Here is an 8098-nt window from a genome sequence, read left to right as displayed (position 1 = left end):
TAAAGACAGGAGCATGAAAAGAGGGTGTGTGGGACCCCAGGTAGGAGATGCAGAGGGTCCCTAGCACGGTGGTCGCAGCAGTGGCATTCAAAGAGGAGGAGTGGCTGTAGGGAGCAAGGATGGGAAAATATCTTAAGATGACCAAGCAAAACAAAGTCAGATGACTGGAAGTGTGACGCTGCCATGGGGGAATTAAGGGGGTCGGGCAGGCAGGCTAGCTTTAGGAGGACGTGACTCCATGGCTTTAGAGGTGACTTCTGTATGGTCAAGAGCCTTGTAGGGTTTTTTCCTAATAGTTTATCGGTAGCTTTCTGTCTTCTCACCACTTAACTGTGAGCCCCATTGCCAGATTAGGCTTTTTTAAAAAAAGTTTTAAAAAATTGTTCTTTCTTTTAACAAGCATTTATTTTACTATAATGGAAAGACCATGGGCTTAGATGTCAGAAAGCAGAATTCAGATGCTGGTTCTGAAATTAGCAAGCAAATCCCTTGACTCCTCTAAGCCTCAATTCCTCACCCATAGCATGGAAAGAAAAATCAAATGTCATGAACTAATATGTAGAAAATGCTTTGTGCAGTGTCTGGAATACACTCTGTAAAGTATCACATTTAAAGGATGAAATTCCAGAATCTCAGCTACTTCCAAGCAGCACTGCTATTCTGGTTGTGTTCGCAAACTTTCCGCAAAAACAACTCTGCTTTATTTATTGCCCAAGACGTTTCCTATCCTTTGCTATTTTTTTCAACTTCTTATTTTGAATCTGGTGCTTGGAATGCTCACTTCTAGTCCTTTAAAGTCTTCCTCCTCCAGAAATTCTTCAGGGACCACCTCATTATATTGCACTTTCTCCCTTCTGTGAACTCCCACCAGTGCTGACTGTCTGAACACATTTCTCCGTGGGTCTCTCTTGATTCTGCGTCTTTTGAGAATCTGTGTCTTTTGAGATTCTGAGTCTTTTGAGCAGAGGCACTGGCTGCTTTGGTTCCAGATGGTTTCTCCTAGGGTGTTTGTACACTAGCAGCCTTGGAAGAGCAAAGGGCAAGTTTGTTTACTGTTCAGTGTAACAAAGATAATGGCTCTTTTCAGGGCAAAAGTCAGGCAGGCTTACTGCCTTTGTAAAAGACTTGAGTTCCCCACACTCAGATTCAGATCCTTTAATGTAGCCACTGAGAATACAAGGTCACTGGGCCCTCTTTGCATCACGCGGTGGGAATTGGGGCTTGGGGAACAGCAAAGCAGGATAATCTGACTACTGCTGCTGCCCTTTGTCTCTGGTTCCTTGTGTGTTCTGCCAGCATCCATGACACTGCAGCAGGGTAACTTGTTAGCTTGCAAGTGTGATTCAATTTCAGACCCTTCACAGGTCTTGACAACTATTGTTAACATTGTCCTTGTTATTGTTTGGCTGTAATGGCTCCTGAATATTTTTTCTTAACAGTCTCCTCTTTCCTCCTCTTTTTCTTGTCATCGGTGCGTGGAGAGATTAATTTACAGAGAAATTGGTTTGTGGGAAAATTGATTTTTTTTCCCTGTGAAATGTTCTGAATTGTGGATTGAATTGATTGTATTCTGTGATGTCATTTATCTTATTTCCCTGTACCATGTATTTCCACCCAAACTGTTTTTCGTATTGGCGTTTCAGCTTCCAAGTCCACAGTCTCCAGACCTCTCTTGAAACTTTTGACTCCTGCTTATGCGTGTTTCTGGTCTCCGTTACTACATTGAAGATTTTTATGGACAGGTTTTTCTTTTCAACTTGCCTTAAAAAAAAAAAAAACCCCTCTCACCTTTCCTAGTGAACATCGTGACTAGAGTTACAGCATTTGCTGAATGAAAGCTCAAGGTGAAAATAAAGAATGAATTCTAGCTGATAATGACCACCCTTTTTCTTCTCTCCACCAGAGGGGGCATTCCACATTCAAGAGCATCCCAAATCTGGGCTCTTGTCTGCTTTTTTTTTTTTTTTTTTAACAATTAATTAGTCAATTTTTCTTTTTTCAGTTTTATTATGTAGAACTATTACAGTTTGACTGCACATATACATTATATTGCATGTAAATACATACGAAATTGTCCTTTGTGAAGAAGCAGAACCTGTCGGGAAGGCAGGAGTGCACTGCCTCCCTCTCCCCTCCTTTAGGGATGGCTTTGGTCTCCGAGTCCTCAGCTTTGCTGGTGCAGAGCGAGTGGCTGTCCGCTGCTTCTCACTTTTCATGTTAAAACATTTTGTAGGCAGACTCTCTTGGGAGATTTAAGTGGGCCCCACCTGAAGTTGCTTCAGATGTCCCAGGTGTTACGTGATAGAATTTTGAGGGCGAGGCGTCTGCGGAGTGATCTCTACGGCCACTGCTCCAGTCTTGGCTCTGGACAAACATACGGAAAGTGTTGGTAAGTATGTTTTAACCTGTGTAGTGAACGGGGATCTAAAGAAGAGGATTCAGATACCCCTTTTCTGCACTCCGGCTGTCACCGCCTTTGCCTCTGAGAATCTGCGCAGGTGCAGCACCACCTCCTCTCTTCACACCTCAAAGCTCACTCTGGGGACAGCCCACATGCAGCCCTGAGAGCTGGACGATCAGTGCACGCGAAGCCCAGGTTTCTCTTTCCCTACACACAAAAGAAATCAGCAAGAATTTGCGATGGAAACAGCTATGGCCAATGGCCGAGAAGCTGGCTGTGTTAACCCCTCAAATATCAATGAAGAGGCTGCTTTTGCCTTTACGGAAGTCAAGGGGGGCTCTGTGACCTGAAATTAGCACCTCTTCCTTTATCTACCCCTGACCAGAACCTCGGTAGCAGCCTTGGGTCAAGAATTTCTATAGGTGGCCAATTACAGGGCACAAGGAAAATTTGTCACCTCCCCACTCGTGCCTCCATTCTGTCACCTTTCAGTCCATCCTGGGAGTCAGATAGATGGATGACACATTTTCCAAAACTCATCCAAACCCGTCAACTTCCAGCCTCTACGTTCTGTAACTTTGACCTCCGACGCCAGGGCCCATGCTGACCGCTAGGTTGCGCTATCGGACAAGAAATCTGAAGCTTGGGACCCGCCGGGAACCCAGGAGTCGGAGGGAGACGAGGTTCCCACCAGTAGATGGGGAGAGTGAGATGAGGGAGATCCCGGGATGTAGCCTGAGGAATAAAAACCACAGAAAAATCCAAACTAAACAGATCCAACTAGCTCTGCCTCAGTCGATAAGTATCATTTTGTTGCAAATATTAACGGGTTCCAAGGGGTATTAAGAACTACTGAAGGGCACAGGTTGGAAGAGGGTTTACACATCTTTTTTACTCATTTGTCCACTTAACGATACTGGGAGACCAGCGGAAAAGCCCCCGGAGGCCAAACAGTGTAGACTGCATGCTGGGAGGCCCCCCCCCCGAAGTGCACCTCTGGATGCGTTTGAGTTGCACTCCTGTCCGTTGGGAAAGCTTGTGCTTGGATTACTTCGTGAATATGCGTCTGTGTACCTCCCGCCCCGGGTGTCCGCTCCCTTCTCTCATCCTGTTCTGGAAGTTTTGCGTAGGGATCATTTTTTTTTTTTTTTTTTTTCTGAGGGAGAGAGGGCTGTAGCGGCCGGTCGTTTAGTTACCTACACTTCTTTTGCAGCAACTATTTTCAAACGCATTAAATTTAAGTATGTGAACAAGATTGCTTTGAGCAAGAGAGGAAGGCCACGCGAGCCTCTAGCTGCCGCGCGGGGTTGGAGAGCGGCCCAATGCGCGTCCTTTTGGGGCAGACGTCTCTTCCACCCAGTCTGCGGCCTCCAGCCCCCGGAAGCGGACGCCTGCCACTGCCCTCGACTCCCCGGAGCGTGACAGGACTGCTCGACTCCCCGGAGGATAGATGCATTTGCAGCTCAAGGTCAAAATAAGGAGAGAACTTTATTTAAACCAAGAATATCGAGATCCAGAGTTACGTTACATCCTAGACAACAACATTGCCGTCACAAGTTTTTTTTTTAATGCATAAAGAAAAAGCGTGCGCGCGCGCTCGAGAATGTGCAAACACACACACACACACACACACACACACACACACACACACACACACACACACACTCCACCTGGACAAAATGCAAACTCCAGCCAGCCTGGGCTGGTGTGCAAGGCAGCAGTTTTCCTTTTCTAGACAGGGGTGTGAGCTTCCCAGGGGCGTCCCTGGCCGGTCCAGGCCGCGGCGCAGCACTCCCGGGTGACCTGACGGATGCTGCCAGGATTTCTCTGTTCCCGAGCTGTCCCGAAGGTTGCCACCCGCCCACGTGCGTCCATGAAGGGGGCGTGGAGTGAGAGTGTGGGTGAGGGGCTGGCTGGGCTGCGGAGGCTGGCTTTCCATAGGCTGGGGATCGGGCTCACTGGTACCCCAGTGATCGCCGCGGGCTGCGCTGGCGGGGGCCGGGTGCACGTCAGGTTATTCACGCCCGGGGCGCTAGGGCGTTTGTGCCAGACACCGAGGTTGTGAGAGTTTGAACGGGGAAAGGCCTGTGCACTGCGCGTGTGTGGGCTCTTTGTGTGAGCTCCCAGCTGGACTTTGAGTGGGCTGTGCGTACTCGGGGAATGTGCAGAGGTGGCGATTCCCATTTTCCTCCATTCTCTCTCCAGTCTTCTCCCTGGCTTCCTCCGGCTTTCGCTGGAGCAGCCTGTGCGTGGGGCTGCGTGCAGGGGACCGCCCTGCAAGTTCTTGTCATTCTAAAGACAAGTTCGGAGACTGTCATGCCTGGTGGAGGGAAGGCCAAATCAGCAGATGTCAGATCAAACAGGGAAGAGGCCTGGCCACAAGACCTGCTCTTCTGTTGCGGGCGGTTAATTCCAGGGACGCCGCTCCTGCGTTCCTCTCCGAACGCCCCGTCCTCCACCCCCGTAGTTTAAACTTGCAGGAGTAAACCCTGGGCTTCAAGAGGCCAAAAGGCGCAGGGCTTGTGCTGAGCGCGCAGACGTATGTAATCTGAACCTTTCCTGAAGCGCTTTTCTGATGCCACAGTATGAGAGCCCCTCGCTTCCTCCCTTGCGTCTAGTACGATTTGGAAACCCCTCAGTGCCAGGGTCCCCGCTCAGGGCCAAGGGGGTGGGGCAGAGCAAGGAGGGGGCAGCAAAACGAGGAGAAGGTGCTGGCAGAATATCAGCCCCACATTTGGCCTCCGGCTCCCAGCAGTGGGGGCCGTGGGGAACTTACTCCCCTTTGTCGCCTTTACCCTGGGGACTTTAAGGGCAGAGTTTTCAGTCTGAAGCTTCGGGACCAGGTTTTGCTCTGGCCCAAGTGAGAAATTTCTACGGTGGATGGAACTTGTTCCTGAGAGGCATCCAGTTCTGAGGATCCCTAGGTTTCATAGCGTTCCTTGCCCTCTCTCTTGGCTTAAATTAAGTTCCGTTCCGAAGCACCAGGGGAGAGAGACAGGACTGGGAAAGCCATCCCATCGCTGAGCCCCGCGCAGGCGTCTGTCCGCGTTTCCAATAGCCCGAGATTGAAAAAGACAGAAGGCGCGCCGCGTGCACAGACAGTTAGTTAATGGAAACCCTGTAAATCGGTTTTAAGTGCACCCAGGACGGAGGGGGAGAAAGGTGTAGGTGGTGATGATGGGAGATGGGGCTAGGATGGGGTGGGGTCCGTCACACTGTTGCAGTTTTTAAAATGAGAGTTGCTTACTTCCCTCCCATTGTTCTTAATTTAGAAAATAAATTTATTAAAGAAAATCGCACGTATAGGGAAACCCGAGCTCCCCAGCCCGCCCCAAGCGGAGGAGTCATTGGCTTCCCTTGGCAGTGAACCCGGCTGCGGCTGTCCCCCTCCCCGCTTCCTCCTCCCTCCTCCCTGCCCCCCTCCCCTCTCCCCGGCGGGGCACTGCTACTACGGCGATCGCCACCTCACGCAGAAGGAATGCTCGAAGTATGCACACGTTCCCAAAAGTAGACCTCCTTCACCGCCGGAGGAGCATACATCACCCTGTGGCAGCCGTCCACCTTCTCAGGCGTTTCGTAACGGAGTAAACTGAGAGCTGGGAACAGCCCTCTATTAAGTAGCCCGCGGCGCGGAGCCTCTTCCCACTCGACGAAGGCGAGCCGCCCCAGACGCGTCCGCGCGCGGGCAGCTGTAGTCCCAGCCGTCTCCGCCTCTCCTGCCGCGCCCGCCGCTCCGCTCGGGATCCTCATCCTCCGCCTTCTCCTCCCGGGTGGCCCCGCCGCTGCCCACCTCCCGGCAGCCGCCAGGTGCGCCTGGAGCGCAGCGCCCATTGCCCGGGCGTGCAGGGCTCACCCCGAGCGCCGGCTTCTACGACGCCGGAAGCCGCTGTCGCCGCCGCTACCTCGGTCACTGCCGCCTCAGGTCTGTCGGCTTCCAGCCCCCTCACCCCGTTCCTTCCAAAGATAACTGGGGAAACTAGCTTCTAGTTTGTTCCTTGCTCCGCTCTAAGCCACTTAGAATTCCGAGTGAGGAACCGTTTGGACTGGTGAGAGTGGAGATGTGCCTGAGATTTGCCGGGTATCATGAGGTTTTGTGATTCATTTGTATCTTTGAGGGAGAAAGAATTGGAGGTTTTCTTAAGTGCCCATGCAGGGCGGCTGTGTGTGCGCAAAGCAGCCTGTTCAGTGTTCCAGTTTGTAAAGGCATTTCGTCTGGAGAGGCTGTCGACTTGAACGAAGGTTGCGCGGGATTCGGTGGCCGCCCTTCGCTCACTGCCTGGCGGCTGCAGGGGCGCAGCCCGCGCGCGGGGAAGGTATTTTAGTGACGCATGGTTCGGAATTCTTTGGAGGGCCGGCTGAGTGCTCTGCCTCTCGTCGAGGCTGCGCGGGTGTGTGTGGCATCTGGAGACAGATTCCTGGGCGAGTGCTCAGGCGCCTTCTCTTGCTTTTCAAAGCATCCGAGATGGTGTGTTAGTCCAGCTCTAGGGGACTCACCTTTGGGCGGCTTTACCCAGCTTCTGGAGACAGCACCCTCTCCCGACCTCTCGAGTGCTTTGGTCTGGGTCATGGAACCTCTGAAGTAGTTTCCATACCATATCCTAGAGAGTGTAGGGATCAGAGAGTGTGTGTATTTACGGAGCAGGGACCAGTAGCCAGGAAGCAGGAGAGGTACACCGAATAGGCACCCTCAGGGACCGCAGGTGACCGCTGGGAGCTTTCCGGAACTCCCTTCCCCGCACCTCAGCCCGGGCAGCGTGGCCTTGTAAAGTATGCTGGAACGCTGGGGAGGGACAGGGCAAGAAAGGAAATGAGAGCTAAGCTCGCCCCTGGCTAACTAAGGTCGAGGTCGACGTGGGTAGGATCGAAGGGAGGTGACACGCGCGGGATCTGGAGGGAACCCCACGGTGTGGGGGTGGGGGTGTAATTTCCTTTTTTAGCTTGACACGAGAGTTAAAGCAATTGGCCTCTTCCAGTGGGGCGGGGGAGGGGACGAGTTGGCAGAAGAAGAATCCCTTAAGCCTTCCACTCCCCATCCCATCCCCCCTCCCCCGCAACTGACTCATTTTCATTCATGAGGGTGAAGTGAGGGAATCCTCGCTGCCACGTAGGGGCGGCCGCTTTCAGACTTTATGTATGAGAATGCTCAATGAAGTGTTGCTAAACATTCAGACGTTCAGATAAATGTCTTGGCTAAAAGGCGAGAAAACTTTTTTTCCTTTCTTTCTTTCTTTTAATACGTATGAACGGAATGCCTGGCCGGCTGGCTGAACTGTCTCTATGTTCAGATACCCCGACCAGACATGATGCGTTGTGCGGCTGTCAGGAAGCCGATAGGTGGCGCTCTAGACCCGGACAATAGCCCTTCCACCATACAGGTTTTTGAGGAGAGTTGAGCGGTTAAAAAAAATTTGCACTCAGCTTTTCTGTGGGTCGATTGTCAACATTTTAACTTCTCGCGAGCACGACTGCCAAGGCAGTTGGAAATTATTATAGCAAAGTTAAGGCCAAATGACGGTAACAATAGGCCAGTCTCACCTCTCGCTTTTCACTGATGTAGAAAAGGGTTAGAAATGTCAAACAGTCGTTAATTAGGAAGAAATTGCTAGAGATCTTGGATGCCCAGAGCAGCGACAAAATTTTAATCTTGGCTTCCTAAAAAGGAGCTCTGGGCAATTTGGCACGGCTGTTCATCAGACA

At 51.5% G+C, this 8098-nt stretch overlaps 1 protein-coding gene and 1 long non-coding RNA gene across 6 annotated transcripts in view; one reads left to right on the top strand and one right to left on the bottom strand.

Moving 5' to 3' along the window:
- Positions 1-2003: 2003 nt before the first annotated feature.
- LOC116665271 lies at positions 2004-5978 on the bottom strand. 2 transcript variants are annotated; one of them, XR_004321805.1, is made up of 3 exons: positions 5866-5978; positions 2447-2608; positions 2004-2364 (listed from the first exon to the last, which is right to left on the bottom strand). It is a non-coding gene; the product is annotated as an uncharacterized LOC116665271 (long non-coding RNA). The 2 variants fall into 2 exon arrangements; XR_004321806.1 differs by lacking the exon at positions 5866-5978 and adding an exon at positions 2887-3084.
- The window catches only part of COL12A1 (collagen type XII alpha 1 chain), a 112727-nt gene continuing 110503 nt past the window's right edge, over positions 5875-8098 (top strand). For 2 of the 4 annotated variants that reach the window (XM_032484477.1, XM_032484476.1), the window contains exon 1: positions 5876-6323. The gene's annotated coding sequence lies outside the window, so the exon portion shown is untranslated. Of the gene's footprint in view, positions 6324-8098 lie in introns of all 4 variants that reach the window. The other 2 variants (XM_032484479.1, XM_032484480.1) reach the window with 2 other exon arrangements.

Source organism: Camelus ferus, chromosome 8, assembly GCF_009834535.1.
Source record: "Camelus ferus isolate YT-003-E chromosome 8, BCGSAC_Cfer_1.0, whole genome shotgun sequence".
Taxonomy (NCBI): Eukaryota; Metazoa; Chordata; class Mammalia; order Artiodactyla; family Camelidae; genus Camelus; species Camelus ferus.
This window is presented reverse-complemented; position numbering and strand designations above follow the sequence as displayed.